General features: G+C 36.0%; 2 long non-coding RNA genes across 2 annotated transcripts; both read left to right on the forward strand.

Moving 5' to 3' along the window:
• Positions 1 to 1020: 1020 nt before the first annotated feature.
• On the forward strand, positions 1021 to 6213 carry LOC139147267 (uncharacterized). Its single transcript, XR_011555683.1, has 3 exons — positions 1021 to 1260; positions 5145 to 5228; positions 6140 to 6213. It is a non-coding gene; the product is annotated as an uncharacterized lncRNA (long non-coding RNA).
• Positions 6214 to 8156: 1943 nt separating this feature from the next.
• On the forward strand, positions 8157 to 11329 carry LOC139147276 (uncharacterized). Its single transcript, XR_011555689.1, has 5 exons — positions 8157 to 8223; positions 8518 to 8589; positions 9052 to 9116; positions 10081 to 10154; positions 11231 to 11329. It is a non-coding gene; the product is annotated as an uncharacterized lncRNA (long non-coding RNA).
• Positions 11330 to 27611: the final 16282 nt, after the last annotated feature.

A 27611-nucleotide genomic window follows, 5' to 3' on the forward strand; every position in this document is an offset into this window, starting at 1 on the left:
CAAAGCGGCCACCGCCGTGTATCGAACCGCAAGTGACTGTGGCTCGAGGATAACTTGCATATTATTGTTTTTGAAATACCGCGACGGTTATAACTATTCTGCATGACTATACATTAAGTAAGCCACAGAAGATTGTCAACTTAATGCTTCCCTAACAAATAACTGGATTAAACGACCGTGATACTAAATGAGAATATTGTGAACGAAGTTGTCATCAATGATATCGCCTGGAAACTTAATGTACTTCCGGTTTTCAGGTGTCTGCATTTCAAACACTATCGTACTGTCAAATGACTTCCTCCAGAAGCGATATTCACAAAATCTATTCCTATACATAAACTGTTACTGAAATTACTAAAATTGTTCAAGATAAGGCCGTGAGACGAAAATGTTAACATCAGAAAGCAGGACATAATCCCGACAACTTTCTCCTAACGATGCAATCCACTATCGTCGGCAATGTCAATTTTCTTTGGGCATATTTACATTATTTAGAGGAGGATTACTGCATGAACGGTCAATTTTAATCGCAGACCATTATTCTTAAAATAAGATTACGTAAAATATTCGATCTCAAACTTACTGGGCGAAATTAAACGAAATTTTGGAGAGCTCCACCTACCTGAACCGTCGCCCAGTCAGTCAGATGTTGCTCTGAAGCGCACACCAGGACCCCTTGGCAACGATGGAATTTGGCATAAGCATGCTAAGCAACAACGGAAAAATCGCATATCTGCGTCCGCACTGATAATAACCTCTTCTTTAGTCAGTGTGTAAACACGATCCATGCTTGTGTACATCCGCACAAGCATGCATTTGCCATATAGACCACTTTCCCGGAAGTGGAAGATCGCGGTTTTTAGATGCGCGCGCAGGGTATTTACATCAACATACGACGTACCACACTCCAAACAGTGGCGGCGCTCTCACTTCCGTTTCACTTCTGCTCCCGCTTTTTTTGAAAGCGGGAGCAGAGTGAAACGGAAGTGAGAGCGCCGCCACTGTTTGGAGTGTGACGACGTACGCTGGGGTGTTCGATCGACGGTAAATTCTACACTATACCTGTGGGACGAATATAACTAACAGGGATCGGAAATGCCTTTGTTCGTCGAGCTCACGTTGTGACATCCCGTTCTCGGCGTGATTTGGAAGAGCGCCCGAGAGTTCGCGTGTGGAGCAGACGATCGGGTCACGATTTGTTTATAAGTGAGTTGCTGTGTCTGAGTGTTCTACGTGGGTCGTCAATTTTACGACAAAAAGGTAATTATATCTCATTTTGTTTACAATTGTTGCACCAATTGACATCTTTCGTATGCTATAAATAGACTGATCGCACTTGAAATGTTCCAGAAAGGTAAAAATCCGCGAAATCGTAGCTGTGTAAGTCCGTCAAATTCGAACATAAACATCATGGCGTTAAAATAGAATTCGATCTTCTTGAAGTTCGTGTGTAATTTTTTATCACAAATCATACGATCAAAGTGTCTTAGGGACTGGTCAGTTTCTTCAGCCTGGGGGGGGGCGGTGGATTCATGGGGGGGGTCACCCTGTTTTTGACTTTGGTGATAGGGGGGGGGGGGGTCACCATGTTTTTGAAATGCCCAATAGGGGGGGTCAGTGTGTTTTTGAATTTTGACACAGGCTCATCATTGCCTAAAATGCTAGTGTCAGCACAAATTTCATCATTCAGTTGTATTTTTCGGCGCGCCCTTCGGGCGCGTAACTATAATAATCAGTCATATTTTTCAGCACGCCCAACTTTAACATATCAAGCATACATACATCAGAGATATCTGTATGTTCAATATTTTTCAGCGTGCTCTTCAAGCGCATTACTTTAATATATCAGACATTTTTCAGCATGCCCTTCAGGTGCAGACTTTAATATACAGGCATATATATCAGAGATATCAGGATGTTTCATATTTTTCGGCGCGCCCTTCGGGCGCCATACTTGAATAAATCAGAGATATCTTGATTTTTGCTAAGTGAAAGTGTACCATTATGAAATCTGCATTTCATATGAAAAGGATGACAAATTCTGTTCTCTCTATGAGATTTCAGTATGAGAAAGCAACTTGCACAAATATTTCACAATATATATATTTGATACAGTGACTTATTTTAGAGATAGAAAAATGACAAGATATCTTTCCTTCTCATTGATACAATTATTTTCCTTTGTTTCACAGGTTTTCTGTAGAAAGATGCTTTTTTATGAACAAAATAACAGTTAAAAAAGGCAGTTTTTGTCATTATTAGCTGTGCTTTTATGGTTTCAATGTTACAAGAAAAGATCCTCTCAGACACTGTACACATCAGATTTGGCTAAAAAAGCTCTCTATGGCTCCTCAGGAAATCTAATTGGATGGTTGGCAAGTCTTAACACCCATCAAAGTTTTGATTCACTGCTTTTCCTCTTGATATTAATGATTGACATCCATTTCTGTACAACAGTTCAGGACATCTGGTTAAGCATAGAAAGTGTGAAATACATTCACAGCTCATTCAAAATACAGCTCATTCAAAATGTACTGTATTCAAACTTTAAGATTGACACTTTGAAAGTCCTATCTTACAACTGACATGTCAACAATTTCATTAAAACATAGAATGACTATTTAAAATATAAATATACCGGTATGTAAAATGTAAAATATAATACATACATATATATAAATATATATATAAATATATATATATATATATATATATATATATATATATATATATATATATATAGAACAAAGCAGGTCAAGACGCACCAACTCAGGACACCAAGCTCTTCATTTATAAAATTTATTACACCGACGTTTCGTGGGAGTAATCCCACTTTATCAAGGTTAAAACAATCTGAAATAAAAAACAACGACAAACTTAAAGTAAAATACACATGCTAAAAAAGATTGAATCATACAGAGACTGGAAAACGTGTAAAAGTTAAAAATAAAATTGGCGCCAACTTACAAAAAAGCCGAGCAGAAAACTGCTCCGCTTTCCTTCAAACCCAGGAGTGGAATGGTCAAGTGTGGGTATTGTTTCAAAACAACGTCAAGGCTTATATATATATATATATATATATATATATATATATATATATATATATATATATATATATATATATATATATATATATATATATATATATATATATATATATATATATGACGTTATGTCCGCCTTTTATTTTACCTATGTCGCGCCCCAGGGGGGGGGGGTCACCCTGTTTTCGAAATTTGGAATAGGGGGGGTCACCCTGTTTTCAAAATTTGGAATAGGGGGGGTCAGCCACTTTTTGACGTCGGCAAAAAATAATCCACCGGCCCCCCAGGCCGAAGAAACTGACCAGTCCCTAATTTCAATAGAATCTGTTATTGCAACCGTTAATAACAGTGCCAAGTGGGATTGAATACATGTTTTTGTGTATTTTCGTGACAACAAGGTCTCCAAATACGAAAAATTAGATCGTTTGAAATGTATATCAAGAATGTTCGTGACCCTCCGCAATGCTCGTTTTACTTTGTTTCTGCTTCTAAAATTCCAGCTTTAACATCAAATTTTTTGTTTTGAGCCTGTAAACAAAATATTTATGAATCGGTGAGTGGCAAACAATATCGAGGCCTACAAAAATTCGATTCTGTTCATGTTAGGGAGTGCAAATAGACCAAACTTATTTCTACAGATTTGATAAAATATTGGATCTGTTGTGCGATCTAGTGAAAATTATTGCTGAATTTCCCTAAATATGTCTAAAGAAATATGAGACTTACGGGCCTTTTGTTATTATTTTTTTTGGCGTCATTTTATACAGACAAATTTAGAACCAAAATGTTGGGCTAGCTACCCTGGATTGCAAGAAAACATTGATTTTCTTGGAAAAAAGGTGTACTTTTTGTTGTGCCATCTGCAAGAAATTCCTCATTAAGTCCCTAAAATCTCACAATAAAATGCATTTCACGGGATTTTTACTATGATTTGGTAAAAATATATGTCACAGGGACAATTAGTATATGAAAATGTAGGTTTGGTCATGTAGAATTGCATGAAAGTGTTTTTTTCCCTGTGTAATTTGTGTACTGTTTGCTAGGTTGAATGTCAAAAATGGCACTTTCAATCCTTATATTCCACCCTGAAAGTCTGCTGACAACTAGACAAAAGAGCATTTTTATTATAATTTGGTCAAAAATCATGCTATATGAGTACATTATGCACCATGATGGAGGTTTTGTTGTGTGTGATTGCAAGAAAGTGTCATTTTCTTTGTAAAACTTATGTGTACTTTGGTAAGGTGGATGTTAGAATGAAATCACAATTTCACTAAGAAAATCTGTAGGTAACATAATGTCACAGCATTTTGCTTATTATTTTGTCAAAAATTGTGTCAGGGGAGAAAATTATGCACCAAATTGTAGGTTTTGTTATGCTTGATTGCAAGAAAGTGTTGCTTTTTGTGTGAAAATGGTGTACAATTTTGTTAGCTAGGATTCAGAATAGCATCATAGTTCCATAAAGAAAAACTGTTGACATCATAATACTACATTTTTCTTTAAACTTTGTCAAAAACTGTGCCATATGGGCCAGTTTATGTGCCTAAATGGAGGTTTTGTTATGCTTGATTGCAGGAAAGTATTGTTTTCTTTGTAAAAGTAATGTGCACTTTGGCAAAGTGGATGTCAGAATGGAATCACAATTCCACCAAGGAGATCTGTTGATGACATAGTATTTCAGCATTTTTCTTATTATTTTGTCAAAAATTGTGCTAGGAGAGCAAATTGTGCACCAAATTGCAGGTTTTGTTATGTTTGATTGCAAAAAAGTATTGGTATCTAACTTAGAATCTGGTATAAAATTTCTGTAATGAGGGTATGTCAGCATTATCTTACCCATTACACAAGTGACATTTTCAGTGTGTTGTTCCTGTGCACAATTTATGTAATCAATATCATGTTAGGAGCCCCAAAATAAGATGCATTGTGTGTTATTTGACCCTAGAAAACATGTTGACCCTTGACTTTTTAGCATTTTCAAAAAATTTAAAGCAAATTTTCTTATAATTTTGTTTAATTTTAGCATTTGGGGGTTGTTAGGGTTGGGTTGCTTTGTACTAGAGACATTAATAGTACATTGTCTTGTTTATGTTGAAGCTATTTCATCATAGAATGCTGGGTTGTTTCCCAAGTTAGCAAAACTGTACAGCCAAGGCATGGGATCAGACTCTAACACAGATGGTAAGTGAGTAATTATAGTTCTCAGCATTTACTTTTCTGTAGAACTGACCCTTTTCAATAATACAAGCAAATTGGTCCATGAAATATGCATGCTGAAGTTCATATTTCTTGCAGAATGTGTGCAACATGTTTCAATCTGTATTTTCCTATTTCTTTAAGCCATTAAGTACAAAAGTTGGAACATTTTTACATGTAGTAGTTCCAAAAAATGATGCCATCCAAGTGGTAAAGATCAAATTTATGTTTTATTTGATAAGTACCAAGCTACTGGCAGAAAACATGTACCTTTACAGAAGTTTGTTCAACCTAATGCTCCACCATGTGAAAAAAAGCACAAGAGGGTTTCTCCATGCAAATGACCTAATTGTCAATATACTCTTCAAAGGGGAAATTTTAATCACAAGAAATGGAATCTGGAGATAGTTTGCATTAGTGTTTGAATTGATAGTGAGCTTTGTAAGCAATGCTCCTGTCTACCTTAATGGTTTGATCATATTTGCAGAGTTCTAAATGAAAGATTACATGTGTATGTGAATGAAGCTTATCCAAAGGTCTTTATATACAGTGATTTTCAATGCAATAACTGTGTGTCTATGAATAGTATGATCCACCCCTTCAAGTCAGCAACACAAATTAATAGTTCCAATAAGCTGTCTTTTTATACCGGAGTTCCTCCTTTAACTGTGAAGTGGATTTTCAGTGCCCATGATTGATTGTGAAGTTGTAAAAGGAAAATTGTCTCAGCATTGTGATTATGCCTTACCCATCTTGTATGTAACTTTACACTGAATTATTATTTAACCTTTCACCATCACGGTTTGTCCCAAATCCATTGTTTTCTATGGTAAAGTTGGACCTGTATACAGGGAACTGGGGTGAAAGGGTTAAACTTGGTTTGATTCTTCTTCCAGGTTAACCCCAACTGGGTGGTTGGCTGATTGCATTGGTGACAGGCAGGGCAGAACTGATGTTACATTACCAATTTAATTGTGAGTATTTGTATATATTGTCAGCAATATTGTAATCTAAAATTTACTGTTCAGAATGTTGCAGTATTTTCCCATAATGTAGCAAGGAAGCTGTGGCTCAGAAAAAAGGTTGAAGTGACAAACTCTCGGGTCGATACCATACTGCTCCTTTTTTAGCTACTATAGACTATAGTCTATAGAAGCTATTGGGATGGGTATCCGTCCGGCGTCCGTCGTCAGTCTGTATGTATGTATGTATGTATGTCCGTTTGTGAGGCGTCCGTCCACTCAAATATCTTGAGAACCGCAGTACTTACTGATTTGATATTTGTTGTGTAGATGAAAAATATGATTTTGAGAAACTATTTTTTTAAATTTTTTGATATTGTTGAAAATAGGCAAATTAATGCCAAAAAGGTGTTTTTGGTAAAAAATCTTCTTGTTCATAACCGCTGGTCGGACAGCTTTGTTATTGGTATACAGGTCCCTAGGGATAACCCAACTTAGATTTGTTCAAATTGTGATGAAATATGCAAATGTGTATTTTTAAGGAATTTTTTTGTCATTTTTGGTCAAATTTGACTTACATTGTATGTAATTCTTGTACTGTATAAACCCTATCAATTCACCCAGAAAAAAATAATTAATATGATTTTAAATAATTGAATTAATTAGGAAATCATCAAAGCCAAAATAATTTTAGTGTGGAATTATCAGAAAATTCAACTTTTTTTGACAGTTCATAGTGAAATGCTTACCATCTTGGAGGATTAAAACATGTAAAGGCAACTTTCCTGAATCCCAACTTTGATATATTCTGAACCACCATTTATGTTATCTAAAAGAAATTGCTCATAATAGTTTGTCATGATAGGGTGGTCAAATAAATAGAGATAGAGAAAGTTCTAATTTCCATTTATGGTTGACTTTGTAAGGATAAAATAAGATTACTTTTTGAGGAAAAAAATAGAGTGGTCAATTAAAAGAGTGATCAAAGTGATAGGGGTTTTATGGTAAAGCTGGGCTGTAAGATTTCTCATGTGCTATTTATAGCAATTATGCAATCTGTGTAAACAGTGCAATGAAAGTGTAACATGATTCCTTATAATGCTTTTGATGACCTTGAACTTCTTAAGTTTCAAACATTTGTCTCTTCAGTGTGCTTTCTCTGAGTACGTACAGTCTCAACTTATTCAACAGGACTGACTTACAATGTTAATTTGAAAGTTAAAATGTGCTTGGTTAATAGGATGAGAATACTGATATTAAAAGATGACCATCTCAAGATTCTTTATAACCTGACAGATATGCTGTTTTTTTATGACGTAAATCTTGATTTAAGCAAGTCTTGTTTACTTTAATCAGAATGTAATTAACTCTCGTTTACTTGCCATTATTGACTAATAGTCTGATGAAATATGCAAATCTGTATTTTTACAGAATTTTTTCCATATTTGGTCAGGCCATCCTGAAATGAGCAATCAAAGATATCCACCTTCTTCATCAATACATGTGTCACAAAAGGTTATTCTCTACATAACACAGCAGAGCTCTGTCAAATGTTGAGTCGCTTGTTTTTTCAAAACCGCTGGTCAGACAGCTTTAATATTTGGGTTACATGTCCCTAGAATGGCCTTAGTGAGATAATTTCATGCAGTCAGGAAATACTTAATTTTGTATCCATGTCTATAGTAGCTTCAGGGACTTTGGCCCTATGTTTTGTCTTGTCCTGTTCAGTAAAAATGGTATTTACCGGTAATATTTCCAGGTGGTACTAACTCTATTATATCAGTTTACTATATGTTTGTGAGCTTCAGATATTTTTTTCTATTGCTGGCATACATATAGGCCTGTATTAGTAAAGTGGTCCAGCTGTAATGTAGAATATAGTTTAATTAATTAGGCCAGCAGATCTTATGTGCTAGTTTGAGTTGTCTTTCTGATTGATGTTAACAGAAATCCTAAACAACAGCAGACCCAGTTACAGGACAACAAAGGTGGTGTGGGAACTCATCACACTGTATCAGGTAAAGATTTGATTTTTTCTTTTTGCCACCACAGTGTCTGATGGGGTTTCCTAAGGCTAATACTATCATGAAAAAAAGTTGTGTCATGGGTATCACATACCGTATGTGGCCTGTCAAAATACTAAACATAGCAAATGTTACACTTCATTGTGGAGTGGACTAGATTGACATGAACTTTCATCAGTCATGGTTTATTTTGGAATATGAGTTTACTTTTCACTGTGGATGTACAATACCAACCTTGTACCGGTATGTATTTGTACACTGATAAATTTGGTTTGACTCTGATTACAGGTTCTCCACCTGGGCTGGTGGTTTATTGAGTGACAGGTGTGGAGGCTTGGTGTTACAATATCAATTTTAATTGTGAGTATCTGTTTCATATTTGTGAGTGAAGAATTATGTAATTCAGGTGTGTTTTGGTGTAAGGATTCTGAACTCTAAAAAAGGTGTTTTAGTGACCACTTCAACTGCCATAAGAATTAATGTCCATGTTTTCCAAAAATATCATACTGTTTCACAAAACTTTTCAGATATTCTCTTGCGGTCATAACATACATGTACACACAATTGTTACTGTTTGGGCCTGTATCCCTTACCAGTAAGTTTGGTCAAACTGCACCATTTATTTTGGAAGAGTGGAACTGCAGGCCAGCAGATCTTAGGATGATTATTTTACATTTGTTGATAATGATTAAGAATGCAGTGCATCTGTCTTACCGAAACATTCTTTTAATTTGGTTTGATTCTGAATACAGGTTCACATGATTTTCAGGTTCACATGATATTCTGGAATTTTCTTTTAATTTGGTTTGATTCTGATTACAGGTTCACCAACTGGTTGGTCAAGTGACAGGCAGGGCAGAACTGATGTTACAGTATAAGTTTTAATTGTGAGTATTTACATCACATATGTGATTTAAAAATTGGCCTACTCTGGCAAAAAAGTATGCACACCCACAACTGCAGTGTTCTATGGGCAGTGAAAAGTCATGTGATCATGATACAAACAAAAAACACATGCAAAACATGTATAGTAATACATGTATGTCTGTGTGTGTCATTGCATGTGGGTTTGTTTGTACCGCTGTCAATATGAATTCCGGGCTAGGCCTACATATATGTATTGTGTACAATGTTTGAAGAGTTAAACTAAAGGCCGGCCGTATCATTCTGATTAAGGTAAACATGACTTAGGGACTACAGATATTTGTACTTTTAAACTTTTCCATTTCTTTCTGATCTATGGCTTGTTGGGTTTCATTTTGAAGCTCTTTGAGAAGGAAAAACTTTCACCGTCACAGGTTTTTAGAAAATTTGAAAAATTTATTTTTTTGTATAGAGTTAACACAGGGATGGCAGCCATCTTGAATTTTAAATATCGGTACAGCTTGGGAAATTTGTCTCTGTACGAAGTATCGAAACGTGCATGGTGACCCCAATTTTTATTCTTAATGTTGAAAGTCAATGGTTGAAAGATTCCTTGAGGAAAATTTGAGTGAAATTTTAAGTCTTTTACATTTGAGGCGCATTATAGTACCTTAATGTTAACAGATTTCCAAAAATACAGTGCCTATGTCTTACATGGGCATGTCAACTTGTATCATGATACAATTCAATATGGCTACCAGTCACACATTTGTATGTGTAATCCCACATTTCATGTGCGTCATATTGACTTTGATTCATTTATTTCTAATCATTAATTTCCAATATCAAAAGCAGGGTTTATGTCATCAGCAATGAATTATACTGTTTAACATAACTATGTGGCTGCACTGTATTTACAAATTGTAAAAACATTTTAAACTGTTTCAAATATAATTAATTTCTAGATGAATCTTTTTTTTAATTTAGAATATTACCTGAGATCTGTTAATGCAACATATTACTCTGAAGTTAACATAGACTTGACAAGATGGAAAAGTCATGTAAGTAGACAATTTATATATATGTGCATGACGCACATCCAAGCGAAATCAAATACTGCTGTACACAGGCTTTATACTGTATTTCCTCGGATCACGGCCCATAAGCAGGTAAATGCCCATCCCTAGGTTTAACATTATGACCTTGTTTCCCATTATTTACATAAGGAACAGACCATTAGATCTTAGGGAGGCGGAGTGGTCAAAATCAATATGGGAATATTTTTTTTACAATTATAATTTTTTTCCAGGAGAGTTATGATGTGCTATTTGTGTTAGATTTACAATTTTTATGCATTTATTTTATTTATTTTTTTTATTTTGCAAACTAGTCTTAAGATTTTTTTGTTTCATAACTTTTTGCTTTGAAATTTTTTTGTCTGTTTTTGACCATCCCCTCCCATGATCTAATAGTCCATCCCTAACTGCAATATTTGGCTGATCGGCGATCCTCTTTAGACAATAGCTTGCGGGGAAGTCCCACCCAAATATGCAAATTAAACTAGGGTGTTTTCAAAATTTCATCGATGGTTACTCTGTTAACCGCCCCTTCCTTTTGTTTGTGTTGATTCCTTTGTTCTGCACTGTGGGCGCTGACCCGGGTAAATATGGTGCATCTGATCAGCTGCCTTACTAAAAACAACTAGAACCTTGCTATTCAAGACCGCGGAGGGATGTCAGTATGTGAAACGCATACGAGCAAGGTGAATGAGAGATCAGACGATACAGAAGAGCGAATGATATAGAAATTGTGTGGAAAAAAGCAGAACTAAAAGTTATGTCATTTATGTATATTGAAACCTTGAATATTGTTTTGGTGGTTTAAAAATCCGAACTTCAATTATTTGTTTCATGGCGCTGACGCAAAAATTATGTAAGAACTGCAAGTACCCAGATGACCCGTGGTTGAGAATAATTACCATTTACAACTAGTACCTAATAATTTGACCACAGAATTAGCCTAAGGTATTCACCAGCTGAGGAATCACCAAATTATTCATGATAGAAACTTCCAACATCAATCATCTAAAAGTAATTGTGTTGCTAACAAACACTTTGACTTTTTTTGACATTTTCAGTGTGTCAGCCAAGGAAAAAACGAAGGAAGTCTGTTGCGCAGAACAGAAACGAAAGTATCACTACAAGAAGCCTATAAATGAAAGTATAGACCATGTCAGTTTGTATATATATCAATCATTGTTATGTTATTTCTGAAATCTGGGAAGCAATTTGTAGAACTCATTGCCATGTCATAAGAGTGTGCAATTAGGAGCAGATGTAACTAAGGGCTCACTACCCTTAACCCTTGAAAATTTTTGTCCTCAAAATATCTTCATATTTTCTCTGATTTTCTTTGTAACACTCACTTTAAGGTGGGATATAGTCTTTCACTGCATTACAAAGCCATTCCTTTGTGAAAGATTTGACAAGTAAATTCAAATTTTAATGATCATTTTATTTCACACCATATTCTAGAACTTGTAATCTAACATGTCACAATGGAAAGCATTCAATCCTATATGCATTACTTTGGACTACTTTATTGTGTTGCAGTGAAAAACTTTTGTTCCATCTGTGTAACAAAGTTATCATTGTTTATCTGTAGCGTTGCTGATTCTCAATTGTCTTCAATGCCTGACTTGAAAACAGACTTTGAATCAGAAGTGTGTGCTAACCAGCATGTTGTTAATCCAAACAAACAAACAAGGTAAGTATTCACTTTTCAGTCATGTTTCATGCCAGTGTTCACAATCAGGCTTTGTACACTCCTTGATATTCATGGAAACTGTTGGAATTTCTAATCATTGATCTTGTGAATGTCATTGACACAACATGCTGTGTATTTCCTGTAAGCTTGAACCTGATGAAAACCAAACAAAGATGTTGTAATGCCGCAAACTGTCTACTTGGACAGCGCTGCTCATGATTTCAAACGTTAGTTTCATAATAACCTAATATTATTAAAAATATCAGCTGCATATGGTGCAAGATAAGCTGTTTTTTTTCTTATAAAATGATATAAAGTTTTCTTTGTTTCCTGACATTTGTATATTTATAAACCAGCTACCATTTTTTAGCTCATATTTGGTTTTGTATATAAATACCAAAAAGAGCTTATATGATGAGTCGGTGGCGTCTGTATGTATTTATATTTGTGGGTATGTATGTGCGGATGTATGACCGTCACACATAAAGGCTCCCATACCGCCAAAGCTACCATCTCAGTATTTGGTGTACAGGTAGATGCAGGGGTTGAGATGTGAATTTGTTCAAATGAACATGTCAGTGTCAAAAATGTGCAAATGAGGTAAGAAAAAGCGAAATCCTGCAAATGTGCAGGAGTGATGGGCAGTGTCTGAAACAGGCTTGAGTCATTTCCTTTCATTGTTTATGAACTGTTACATATTAACAGACCAGATCAAACCATAGACAGTAGAGAGGGGGAAGACTGTTTATGGTCCAACTAAGAGGGACTAACTGTTTCTGCTATGCATGTTGCTAAAGTTGACCTAAAATTTTCAGACCTTATTTACTTTTGTCATCTTTTTTTTCTGGTACAAATATTTCTTATTGTTTTTCAGGTTGTACTATGCAGAAATCATTGTTATAACATCAGCGTAGACTTTTCCTGCACTGAACAGATAGAAACAATATGTATTGTTGATCTTTGGTACCCATACTGGTATATATACCAATTCTGATCAAATTTGAGCGACACCGAATAATTGCGGTATTTTTTCTATCTTAAAATATATTTGTAGGAAAAGAAGGTATAAGAAAATAGCAGCATACAGAAAATACCACTACAGTCACAGCAAGGCATCATCATCATTGAATAAGGCATGCATTCAAGATTTTACAGCCTCTGACTCCATTGTTGATGTTCTTGCAGAGCCACAGAAATCACAATGTGAAATATCCTCCACAGATAGTACAGTTGGTGATACATGTAGTAGTAGTGTAATGGATAATCAATGTTGGGTGACTGATTTTTTGAGTGAATCAACTGAGTATGAGAACAAACTAATTAAGACAGAGGAAACTGATACTGAAGGTCATAGTGCAAATCAATTCATAGTGATTTTAGATAAGCCATATGTGTATGATCCTGCAATTGATGTTGATGAATTTATTTTCAGTAATCTTTGTAATGATGTAAAGCAATGTGATGATTTGTTTGGATTTACAATGCTTGAGGCTGTCTCAGAAAGTAATTGTAATCTTACACTTGTTTCCCATTATACAGGTTCAGAGTTTCCAATTGTAAAGATGTCTCTGAAAATAGATAGTGATTTCATCCCTTCATTGTCTGTTCATACCGGTAGACTAAAAGTAGATCATGAATTTTGGAAAGGATTGCCTCATAAAGTCAGAACATTGAATGACCTAATTGCAATTTTGATCAAAATCAGGAAGTACAATGTTTGTGAAGGTAATCCTGATAAAGACTTTGCAAACATGTTTTCTTCAAGTAACAAACAATTAGCATATAGAGAGTATGGTTTTAGTACTGCTCATATATCTACAATTAGAACATTCTCATGTTCCCTTTTGTGTACTGGGCAAAGGTGCCAAGAATGTATCAAGTATCGTGGGGCTCTGCGTAAGCGTCGATCTGAAAAATCCAGGCAAAGTGAGATTAACACTGATAGCCTGCTGTCATCAAGAAAAACACATTCAAATATGTCCAGAGATGAGCTATGTGAAAAACTTGGTCAGTATAAATGTCATGTGAAATCACTTGACCATAAAATTCAGACTTTGACCAATGATATTCAGAAATCAATTGATGTGAATGGCCACATCCTGTCTGGAAAGGGAAATGATGACATGTTGTCCATGATTGAAATGTGCCAGAGTAAAATTGAGGAGAGTTGGCCAGATCCTCATAGTTTTCAGAGGTTGTTCTGGGAAGAACAGATCAAATTTAATAAATTGCATAATAAAAAATCCATGCGATGGCATCCAATGATGATACGTTGGTGTCTCTATATCCAGTCTAGATCAGCAAAGGCATATGATTATTTAAGGGATTCTGGCTTTATCAAACTGCCATCAGAGAGAACACTGTATGATTATTCTCACTTTATGAAAAGTGCAACAGGTTTCCAAGTTGATGCAACTAAAATGTTAGTTGAAGAAGCTCATAAACGTAACATGTATTGTGAGGAGAAACCTTGGAATAATTATGTCGGTATACTTCAGGATGAGGTAAAGGTTAAAGAAGATCTTGTTTATGATCACCATACAGGTGAACTGATAGGATTCATTGATCTAGATAAAACTGGTAAGGACTTGGTAAATCTACATAATGTATTGTATGGAGAGGGTGAAAATAACCAAAATCAGCATCTGGCCAAATTTGTGCTTTTGATTATGGTGCGTGGTGTAGGAAGTGATCTAAAATATCCACTTGCAGCATTTGCTACTGATGGTATCACTAGTGATCTTTTGTATCCAATACTTTGGAGAGCTGTAGAGATTATTGAGTTGAGTGCTTCTCTTAAGGTATTATTTATTACATGTGATGGTGCGTCTCCAAACAGGAAATTTTTTAATTTGCACAGACAACTGGAGAATGAAATTGTATATTCTACTGATAACATTTACTCTGAAGATAGAAGGAAATTGTATTTTATTTCCGATGTGCCACATCTACTCAAAACCACCCGCAACTGTTTTGCAAATTCTTATTCCCATAAGATGTCTAGACGTTTGTGGAAAAACGGACGGGACATTAGCTGGATGCATATTGTCAACTTGTACAGAGATTATTGCAAAAATAATTTGTATACGGTATGTCCAAAACTTAAAAGAGCTCACATAGATCTGACTGCTTACAGTCAAATGAATGTAAGTCTGGCCGCTCAGGTAATGAGTTCAACAGTTGCCAATGCATTGGAGATGCTCTATGATGATCAAATGCAAGAAACTGTTCAGTTTATCAGGCACATGAATAAATTCTTTGATTGTTTAAACACAAAGAATTGCTATGAGGGTGTGAATAAAAGAAATGTAAACTTATATCCATACACTGATGCAGATGATGTCAGATTGAACTATTTGTTAAATGAGTTTCTTGATTATTTCAATGAATGGCAACAATCAGTAAATGTAAGGCCTGGTGAGTTCTCTCAAAATGACCATAACAAGATGATGTTGTCTCATCAGACACTTTCTGGTCTAAAGATTACAGTAAAGTCAATCGTAGAGAGTGTAAAATATCTCCTTTGTCTTGGTATGCCATTTGTATTGACATCAGTTTTTAATCAGGATCCTATCGAACAGCATTTTGGTCACTATAGACATAAGGGTGGGTCATGTGCAATCCAACAGTATTTGATGTAAGGCACACACTGAACAAACTCAGAGTTGTTGGTGCTTCAGCTCTGGTACCGAAAAGAGGGAACACGCAGGGTGGAGGGCACAATCGAATAGATGATACGCCATTAAGAAGGCGTTCTGTAAATAAGTAAATGTTATTGTGTGATACATTGATACTTGTAGTGTTGAGAGTCAAACCATATGGGCCACTCTGACATGTGTGATATTGTATTAATTATGACAGTTTAACAGTCACAAGTGCAACTATCTACAGTGTACAGTCACAGGCCCTCCACCTAGGGAGAGATGTGGTTTGAGTCATTAAAATTTAACTGTTCTCATCCTCAACTTAAATTTCCCATCATGCACCTTTAAAACATGTCATGTGACCTCAGTAGAAGACAGCATTATAAAAGGCATGCAGGAGTGCCCTACCAATATGATGCTACAATGTCTATAAGTATTAATCTGTCTGTAGGCCTGGTCAATGTCCATCTGTCAACATATTTTTTAACGTTTTATAACACTATTGCTGTTGCTGCAAATTTCATACAAATATTTAGGTAAATAAATAGGTTTGCCTGTTGACCTACTGTGACAAATTTCAGTTTATGTTATTGATGTAGACCTTGTCCTTAGATTGTATTGGTAAATTAGGAAAGAAATGTTTTGTACGCAATAGTTCTGTTCAAATAAGTACATTTATATGTAAAGTTTTTTATTGTAAGTAAAAATTTAAAAATAATGCGAAAAGTTGCAGCCTGTTTGTCTTTAAAGAGCAGAATCTCAGTGTTCCAACAAACTTTTCACTGTTATCAGGTTATGTCTGTGCAAGTTTGTTGCTCACAAAGATACCATATGTAGGTTATATATCCAACTACTTGTGCAAGAGTATCATAAGGACAATTTTTTTTTTTTCATATTAGATGATTTATTACCTGATGAGATACAGAAAACTGCATATTCAGATAGGATACATTCAGTGTATTGAAAAGTATCGTTAAAATGTTTATACTTATAACAAATATTACTTTTATCTACACTTTTATTTTATCAGAAAAGGTACACCTGGACATATTTGTATTATACTCAAAGAGAATTCATTTGATTTATTGAGTGTATGTACAGCTGTATTTTTACTAAAAGTATATACAGTGTGAATCACATTGAATTGTAACATAAATATTTAAATTTTTAACAGGTCTTACATTCAAATCTTTTTATCACAAAAGATATGATTAGACTGATTGTCATACCTGTAAATTCACAACAGACAAAAATAACACTATATTAAAATTAACTTTATTGACAAACTGATTGTAGTAATGTAGATTATCCACAGTCTTGCTTGCACTTGCTTTAAATTTTGGCTTCATTATGGAATGATTTTTTGTACAAACTGTTGATTTTACATAATTATTGCGCAATAACTGCTCTACCCTTCCTGTTATTTACATGGAATGTAAAACAAGTGAAGTAGAATGATGTACATTTGTAAAAATCTTCAATGTTACTGGAAAAAATAATTATTCATATTTATTTGTATAAAACAATTATTGTAATTTATATGACAAAAACCATTACCGTATATATACCAGAGATTAAATACTGGATGTGACAATTAGAGGTTATTACCCAATATCGCCTGTTCCTGTGTCGTATCAGCATGAGTGTCATTTGTGCTGCGTCAGACACGAGACGAAGTCGAGTGTCTGACGCAGCACAAATGACACGAATGCTGATACGACACAAGGAACAGGCGATATTGGGTAATAACCGATTTATCATATACCCATGCCATAATTTTAGGGAATTTTTACTAATAGAACGAAAAACCTTTAATTTGAGGCTTTACTTTATTACGCCTTGCGCATAAATATCAGAATGTTTATGTGAACAGGCTTCAGTCATAAAGTATACGACGAAGATGTCAACATCACGCGCGACATCGCTGCAAGTCCAGCAAGTCGTCCATATCTCATGAAACCCAAGAAGAAAGACACCGGGATACAAAAATCGTCATACAGAAGGAACATTCTAAGGTGCAATATGCTATTACAACTGTAACCGATCAAAAACGTTCAGCTTTAAATCTATCCTGATTTCGATCGTCGTACGGCACGGAGCTCGCGCGGAGAGGGGACGCCATTTTGTTAGTTTACCCTTAGAGTTGCCATGTCACAGTCGTCGCCCCGCGCGACATCGCTGTCACGCCACGCGCTCACTACCTGTTCGGTGGAGACCGTGCACAGTGCGGCGCCGTGCGAACGGCAGAATGTTTGCTAGAACTTGACCAAAAAAAATACCATGGGAAAACATTTCAAGACTCAACGTGATATTTCCGTATTTTGCAACCAGAAATACCCGTATTCCTCGAAGCCCTTCAAGTTTTTACGTCGGCGACATCGCTTCGCAGACGGGGAGCGGCAGCCATTTTTGTTGTTTACGTTGTTTACCAACAAACTGCTAATGTAGTTCGGGAAAACTCTAAAACTGATGACGTTAATCGTGCATATCTCGACGTTTACCGTGAAATATCACGGCTGATATTTTACGTTGAACGTCACTAGGATGTAGCAATATGGGCATGGGTATATGATAATTGTTCATATCAATTTAATAAATATGTTTCAGAATCGTAAATTTGTGTCATAAACTGAATATCACTGTTTCATTACTAGTTTCCCCACAACATAACCCTCAGTCCACTGATCCCATGGTTCATACCCACAAAATACTTCAATTTATGTTGAACAAGAACTTAAAAACAAGATATTGAATAAAACCACACATGTCATTGTATTAAAAGTACATTTGATGTACTTTAGCAAAACTCCATCTATTTCACCAATTGACCCAAGTATGTATGAAAGTTGGGTAAAAATGAATTAAATTTGGTAAAATTGCATTTTTGCGCATTTATAATGCTACATACACACAAAAATGAGTACTAGTTGACAGCAGAGCTGGATCAAAATACATGCGGCCATAGTGAGTTGGACAAAGTCATCAGAAATTCTACTTAAAATGGATTTTTGACCAAAAATTGACATTTCAGGAATAAAGATCGTGTGACCTTAAATTTAAATGCTGCCAAATCTATACAACAATGGTCTTTACAGTTAAAAGTTCAAGCAATTGTAATAATAGCCAAAAGTTACTCCCATCGAATATTTGAGTACATGCTATCTAAAATCACATTAAGACTAGTTCGAATTTTATCTGCTAATCTCAAATGCTGTCAAACTGCTCGCGATACACTACAGATCGTTTATGAATACATGAGAAAAGGTATGACAAAACCTGAAGATGAATTCTGTAAACAGTTGAAAGTATTGTTGATACTTGTATCATGCTGGATTTATCACAATTGGATTATTGGATATTTTATTAATGGTTCATATCTTTTAGGCTACCACGCAAAGACTTTTTGTCAGCTTTAGCTTGTTTAAATGATGACTGTTTTTTCCACATTTTTTTCCTGCATAGTTTGGCGACAGCATGACCACGGATTTTGAAGAAACATTTGACAACAGATTCCAAAATGAAAAACCCAACCCCATCACATGGACCCTGAAGTGCCCTCTCCATTTGATACTTTACTAAGGTGTCACACATAACATCTTCAAGGAGCTTATCATTCAACATGGATGTAGAACTAAGCCGTTCTAGGTCAACCAGTTTTCTTAATTTGTTTTCAATTACTCTTATTAAAAGAAAAAACTCATTTGATGGATATTTTAACCCTCCCCTATCACTGATTTCCAACCATGCACCATACCCCTTGAAACTCTGTGTACATTCCTTTGTTAGCTTTTTTAACTCCCTTGACACAATTTCTGATTTCCAGTATTTGTTTTGAAGTGCATGTATTATGTACCCTGCTATATAAGCCAAAATTTCCTGATCATGCTGACTTAGTGATGTGTCTTGGTCCTTTAACTCTGTCGCCATTGACTCTGATTGTTTGCCAATGATAAGATCAATCAATTCTCGTAGGAATACCTGACAATATACATGGGCATTTGAACTCTCAGTGCTGAAAACCTTGTTTGCTATTTTGTCCATAAAAGACATGTCACAACGTTTGGCATGAAAATTTGCAAAAAACTTCTCATAGTCTGATGATAAGCTGGTACCTGTTCCAACCTTATGAAACAATGGATACAGTTCCTCTGTCAAAAATTTGCTGACTTCATTTGGATCCAAACGTTCTACTTCAGTTAAAAGTCCTTTACATTGCTACCATGTTTACCAAGAGCAAGGAATTCACTATTCATCATTGGAGAGAAAACTTCTGTCACACCACACACGACGATTTTTTCAAAACTTTCCGGAGACGAGAAAAGTCCTTGTGTTTTTAGGAAGTCGCCACAGGAGCTCCTCCACCTCCCTTCTGTGGTTATATGCTGAAGAATTAAAAGAATACACATTTGTTCTTCCGTCCTATTTGCAAATCATTGATGAATCAACTACCAAGTGACTGTAAAACAAGTTTAAATCAATTTTCCAGGACACACAGCATATGAACAGTGAAGATTAAGAATCCGTACAATTTTAATTTAATAATATAAACTGCATGCACTGGGATTTAGCTTTACAGCTACTACACCATACACGGAGAACGATTTATCAACGTGTGATTCGCAATATTTATAATGTTGTCATACCTTTCAATTCTGGACGATCGTGCTTCAACTTGACGTGACCCCTGAACCCCGATATAGACAGATACTCACGCCCACACACTGGGCAAACAAATATCGGCCTGCACGTCTGGTTGACTGCGTCTGCGGCCCGTTTCTTATTCTCTGCAGGTTGTCGGTTTTCGCTGGTTAGTAAGCCTGTAGGCGCCACGTTATCATCGTATACATCGTCGTCGTCCAAAACACCCTCGTCATATTCAGGACAGTCCTTGAGAACATCGTCAAGGTTTATTTCCGGGTGGTCCCAATCTAAAAAGTCGTCACTCATTGCAATTGGTAACTTTCAAAAACCACACGGTACGAAAACGAAGTAGCCGGCTTCACCTGTTGTGTTGTAAACATAACATGAGGTGATCCGCTGCAGCGCTGCAGACGATCGCCTAATTTTCGATAATTATCAACATTCTGACGACAGGCAATTTCGCGCCAATACATGCGAGACGTGGGACTATTTTTTTTCTCGTGGTGTATCTAAAAAGGATTTTATTAAGAAGAACATGGAGAATATTTCGGTAATCGTCCAGAAATCTTATTCAGATATTGTCAATGAATTACATGAGTGAAGAAAGACCGCCCACTTATTTTGATTTTGTGAGGAAAGCTGGGTCCTTTCATGATCTACATAAAGCTAGGCACCTTCAAAGAAGAATGAGGCAAGGCCTATTTTTGATGACGACCGCCCATTGGTTAACATCATTCTAAATGTTAATTTTATGTAAATGATTTCCTAATATGGATAATTATTCAAAAGACATGACAACGATGACTACGCAAGCGCAATATTTCTGATATTTCAGTGCTATTTACATAACAATACCCGAGAAGCACATATTCGTTCTATTCGCGTCGTTTCCGATCCCTGTTAGGTATACTAGTCCCAGACTATACTAACAAATGATACTGACAAGTTCCTACGGACAAATACTGCTAATTTAACTATAATAAATATATATTAGGCATTCCGTATTTGTATTATTTGATGAAATACATTTGTCATGCAATCTGCACTAATTCGTGATCGTAAGCGCTGGGCAAGTAGGGGACAAATAGTTGTTAGTCAGTGTGACTTGTTCCATACAACTTGCAGGCTTTCATAGCCTTGAACACTCGTAGTGTTAGAGTTTATGTAATATTCTTTGGCGTTTATGATGAAAATGACCGGTATGTCAGCCTTATGATTATCATTTGATTTTTGAAAAGTCTAAACGTTTTTTCCTCCAACTCCCTCCTCCGAGAAGCAGGTTTTTTCCGCCTCAGACCACAGCAGCGCATACACCGGAACACCCCGGTGCGCGTAGTCTCGTTTTGAAATCTACTTCCGGGAAAGTGGTCTATTGGCAAATAGACCACCGGCCGGGTCGATCGACTACACCCGAGCCTGAAATGACGTAATGAACGCACACCGCCGCACCGCACGCGACGGGCACGCGACGGACCAGCAGACGATAATTTCTGGTTACTAGGGCCAAGACGCGTTAGTACACTGTATGTAGCCTATATCTAAAAAGTGCGGACGCAGATATGCGATTTTTCCGTTGTTGCTAAGCATGCTTATGCCAAATTCCATTGTTGCTAAGGGGTCCTGGCGTGCGCTTTAGAGCATCATCAGACTGACTGGGCGACGGTTCAGGTAGGTAGAGCTCTCCAAATTTTCGTTTAATTTCGCCAAGTACGTTTGAGATCGAATATTTTACGTAATCTTATTTAAAAAACCTAATGGTCTCCGATCAAAATTGACCGTTCATGCAGTAATCCTCCTCTAAATAATGAAAATATGCCCAAAGAACTGACATTGCTGACGATAGTGGATTGCATCGTTAGGAGAAAGTTGTCGGTATTAGGCCTATGTCCTGCTTTCTAATGTTAACATTTTCGTCTCACGGCCTTATCTTGAATAATTTTAGTAATTTCCGTAACAGTTTATGTATAGGAATAGATTTTGTGAATATCGCGTCTGGAGGAGGTCATTTGACAGTACGATAGCGTATGAAATGCAGACACCTGAAAACCGGAAGTACATTAACTTTCCAGGCGATATAATTGGTGATAACTTCGTTCACAATATTCATATTTAGTATCACGGCCGTTTAATCCAGTTATTTGTTAGGGAAGCTTTAAGTTGATAATCTTCTGTCGCTTACTTAATGTATTATCATGCAGAATAGCTATAACCGTCGCGGTATTTCAAAAACAATACCATGCAAGTTACCCTTGAGCCACAGTCACTTGCTGTTCGATATACAGTGCGGACGCAGATACCCGAGACGCGCAAAATCGATTTTCCTTCGTGGGTGGTATGGAACGCGAAAATTTCAAAAAAAAATCACTAAATCTAGCGCTACACATTGTAAAGAAATATCGCCTGTAGTTCATCGAGAATTCAACTTACGTTAATTATAAGTAGGCGAATTGAAAGATAAATTGTTAGATTTACCAAATCGTACATTATTTAGTGTCTTATTAGTTTATATCGCTGAAAAATCGCGAAGTCAAAATGTTGTCTCGTGCGTTTTGACAGAAAAGACAACTCATTCACTCCTGAATTTTCCGGTCATGCTCATTAAATGTTTCTTCTCCAAGTTTGATTTTGTCACTGTCCTTTTACACAGACATCCAACTTAAACGCTATGCCCTCAGTTTTGGCGATAAGGCCGTGAGACGGAAATGTTAACTTAAAATAGCACTGACAGGTACAGGTAGTCCTTGCAAATCCCTAAAATAACAGCTAAAGCGCATGCGTGAAGGTTGCCCTCTAGCGACGATACTCATTGTAGCGTTTCTCAAATATAATTTTTACTATAACCCAAACGGGATTCGAACCCTCACACACTCACAGCAACATCGCCTAGCTGCTAGGCCTCACACAAAACCAGTCGGCTACCGTTTACCGTTTCTCATCCTGAACTTTTGCGCCGGAGAAAGTATCTCCCCTATAAAAGTGCAGAAAATTAAGCATAAAAAATGAGGCGATTTACTGAAGCCTTGTATCTCTAAAGTGGCCAATATAAATTTACTAAAAAAACATAAATGAACTATTACTGATTGTCACTGATTTTTCTGAAATGCACACTTGCATATTGAGCCAGAAAGGGAAAAAAATTACAAGTATCACAGCTTCAAGGCTATACCTGAGTTCAGTTATTTTAACAATTATTGTTCTAAAAGTACAGGTTTAATTAATGAGTTTATGCGATTTACCTATAGTAAACTAAAATACGTATTTTTTATAAATCTTTTACAATTTGATGCAATAAGTATCTTATAACAATACAACAACAATAGGCCCTATAAACTTTATTTTAACTCTATAGCCATGATAGGTATACGCCTCTTTTCACAAGGGTCAAACACAAAGAAAACTTATACACAGAAGACAGAGTACAGGATAACAACAACATTACAACACAGACAGGTTTCATGTAAAAGTGTCGAAAAAGCTTTGTCGATAAAATTTGTAACAAGCCTGCTTAAAACCTGTAACACTTGTACAACTTCTTATTGCTGAAGGCAAATTGTTGTACAGGTAATTACTAAAAAGACTGCTTAAATAATTCGGTTCTAGCAAATGTAACTTGCAGAGCTTTATTACTAATAAATCTTAAAATCTTTGTGGATGTTCGTACTTCGTTGTTATATCCCGGATGTATGGAGGAGACTGGCCACAACATACCCTTGTAAACAGACACTATTAGGTTGTACTTATAGCGATGGGATAGCAGATACCATTGTAGAAGTGTAAACATTGAAATTGGATGAGGTACCAATGTCACAATTCAAAATCAGTCACATTGCCCGCTTTAAAATACAGTTCAAGTGATCCATATCCTTTTGACTAGAACAACCTCAAATACCGAGACCATAATCAAAATATGGTAAAATGAAAGTGTTATAAAATTGACGCCTTGCTGAAACTGGTAAAAATCAGTGCTTAAATTCTGGCAAGAAGATACAGGTTACTCTTTATTTTTTCACAATACTATCAACATGTAATGTTTATGATAAATGACTCTGAATCTTCCTCACCGAGCAGCTTTTCACTTTCTACATTTTCAATATCACTGTCACCATCTTATGATGGAACTTTGAGTTCATTTTCAACCAAAATTCATAAAATTGCAGCAAATCTAGATTGTAATAATGATTAATGTCTTTAATGGCAATAAATCATTGTTGTGTCAAAAAAAAATTTAAATGTTTCAGTCTTGTCACGCATAACGTTCACTGGCCGTCAGTCCATGTAGTGTTGATCTGAAAGAATAAGTTCACACCACTTATTAATATACATGCATATTAAAAACCAGCAAATTTATCATTTATGATACATATGTTTTAAAAGTATTTGTCAATGATTATTTATCCAGTCCTCAGTCAATTGTTAGGATAATTTAGTGCGTAAATTGTATAAAGAATGACACTCTTTGAAAATTATCACTTCAATGGATAAACATGCATGACATATTAACAGATACCAGTAGCAGATATTGTTATGTAAAACAGGATTTTCACAAGACATCCTTCAATATCAGCTGTTCTGTGGAATCGTCCGACTTAAATGCTCCCATTTGTTTCTGATAGGATCTCATCTCACAAACTTAATGCACATCCGATGTGAACTCCCAATAGACTCCATATGCTTGATATGAACTTCAGCCTAATTAGTATACAGCATCGCCCTCTAGACTATCATTTTCTCTAATGTGTACAGGTGAAGCTAAAAAATAGTCACTGCTATGGCTAAAGACGCGGGTCATAGGAAGGGGACTTTGTTTTTTTCATGTTTAATACTACGTCACATTGTAGACACTCAGAGAAAAGTCGAGAGAAGAATCGGAAATCGTGCCCAAAAATGCAAGGAGATCGTTATTGACGATAGACTATAACAGGTATGGATTCCGAGACGTATTGGAAGCCATCGATGCTGGTTTATTAGGTAAACTATAGCTTTTTGTCAGGAAAATCCGTCTCCGAACTCGGCTGTACGTGCTTATAGCGGCTATTCCATTTCCCGACTTCCTATGTTTCTAAATGCATACCAAAGCGGCCATCACCGTATATCGAACAGCAAGTGACTGTGGCTCGAGGGTAACTTGCATGGTATTGTTTTTGAAATACCGCGACGGTTATAGCTATTCTGCATGATAATACATTAAGTAAGCGACAGAAGATTGTCAACTTAATGCTTCCCTAACAAATGACTTTATTAAACGACCGTGATACTAAATATGAATATTGTGAACGAAGTTATCATCAATTATATAGCCTGGAAAGTTAATGTACTTCCGGTTTTCAGGTGTCTGCATTTCATACGCTATCGTACTGTCAAATGACCTCCTCCAGAAGCGATATTCACAAAATCTATTCCTATACATAAACTGTTACGGAAATTACCAAAATTGTTCAAGATAAGGCCGTGAGACGGAAATGTTAACATCAGAAAGCAGGACATAATACCGACAACTTTCTCCTAACGATGCAATCCACTATCGTCAGCAATGTCAATTTTCTTTGGGCATATTTACATTATTTAGAGGAGGATTACTGCATGAATGGTCAATTTTGATCGGAGACCAGTATTCTTAAAATAAGATTACTTAAAATATTCGATCTCAAACTTACTTGGCGAAATTAAACGAAAATTTGGAGAGCTCCACCTACCTGAACCGTCACCCAGTCAGTCTGATGTTGCTCTGAAGCGCACGCCAGGACCCCTTGGCAACGATGGAATTTGGCATAAGCATGCTTAGCAACAACGGAAAAATCGCATATCTGCGTCCGCACTGATACGTCGGTGGCCGCTTTGGTATGCATTAGAAACATAGGAAGTCGGGAAATGGAATAGCCGCTATACGCACGCACAGCAGAGTTCGGAGACGGATTTTCCTGACAAAAAGCTATAGTTTACTTAATAAACCAGCATCGATGGCTTCCAATACGTCTCTGAATCCATACCTGCTATAGTCTATGGTCAATAAAGATCTTCTTGCATTTTTGGTACGATTTCCGATTCTTCTCTTGATTTTTCTCTGAGTGTCTACAATGTGACGTAGTATTAAACATGAAAAAAACAAAGTCCCCTTCCTATGACCCGCGTCTTTAGCCATAGCAGTGACTATTGTTTAGCTTCACCTGTACACATTAGAGAAAATGATAGTCTAGAGGGCGATGCTGTATACTAATTAGGCTGAAGTTCATATTAAGTATAGGGAGTCTATTGGGAGTTCACATCGGATGTGTATCAAGTGTGTGAGATGAGATCCTATCAGAAACAAATGAGAGCATTTAAGTCGGACGATTCCACAGAACAGCTGATATGGAAGGATGTTTTGTGATAGAGAAAAATCCTGTTTTATATAACAATATCTCCTACTGATATCTGTTGATATATCATGCATGTTTATCCATTGAAGACATAATTTTCAAAGAGTGTCATTCTTTATACAATTTACGCACTATATTGTGCTAACAATTGACTGAGGACTTGTTAAATAATCATTGACATATACTTTTAAAACATATGTATAATAAATGATAAATTTGCTGGTTTTTAATATGCATGTATATTAATAAGTTGTGTGAACTTATTCTTTCAGATCAACACTACATGGACTGACGGCCAGTGAACGTTATGCGCGACAAGACTGGAACATTTAAATTTCTTTTTGACATGTCATTACAACAATGATTTATTGCCATTAAGGACATTAATCATTATTACAATCTAGATTTGCTGCAATTTATGAATTTTGGTTGAAAACGAACTCGAAGTTCCATCATAAGATGGTGACAGTGATATAATTGAAAATGTAGAAATGAAAAGCTGTTGGTGTGGAAGATTCAGAGTCATTTATCATAAACATTACATGTTGATAGTATTGTGAAAAAATAAAGAGTAATCTGTATCTTCTTGCCAGAATTTAAGCATTTTTACCAGTTTAAGCAAGGCGTCAATTTTATAACAGTTTCATTTACCATATTTTGATTATGGTCTCGGTATTTTGGGTTGTTGTAGTCAAAAGGATATGGATCACTTGAACTGTCTTTTAAAGCGGGCAATGCGACTGATTTTGAATTGTGACATTGGTACCTCGTCCATTGAAATATTTACACTTCTACAATGGTATCTGCTATCCCATCGCTATAAGTACAACCTAATAGTGTCTGTTTACAAGGGTATGTTTTGGCCAGTCTCCTCCATACATCCCGGTCCGGGATATAACAACGAAGTACAAAGATCCACAAAGATTTTAAGATTTATTAGTAATAAAGCTCTACAAGTTACATTTGCTAGAACCGAATTATTTAAGCAGTCTTTTCGAGTAATTACCTTTACAACAATTTGCCTTCAGCAATAAGAAGTTGTACAAGTGTTTTAAGCAGGCTTGTTACAAATTTTATCGACAAAGCTTTTTCGACACTTTGACATGAAACC

Source organism: Ptychodera flava, chromosome 2 (assembly GCF_041260155.1).
Source record: "Ptychodera flava strain L36383 chromosome 2, AS_Pfla_20210202, whole genome shotgun sequence".
Classification (NCBI taxonomy): domain Eukaryota; kingdom Metazoa; phylum Hemichordata; class Enteropneusta; family Ptychoderidae; genus Ptychodera; species Ptychodera flava.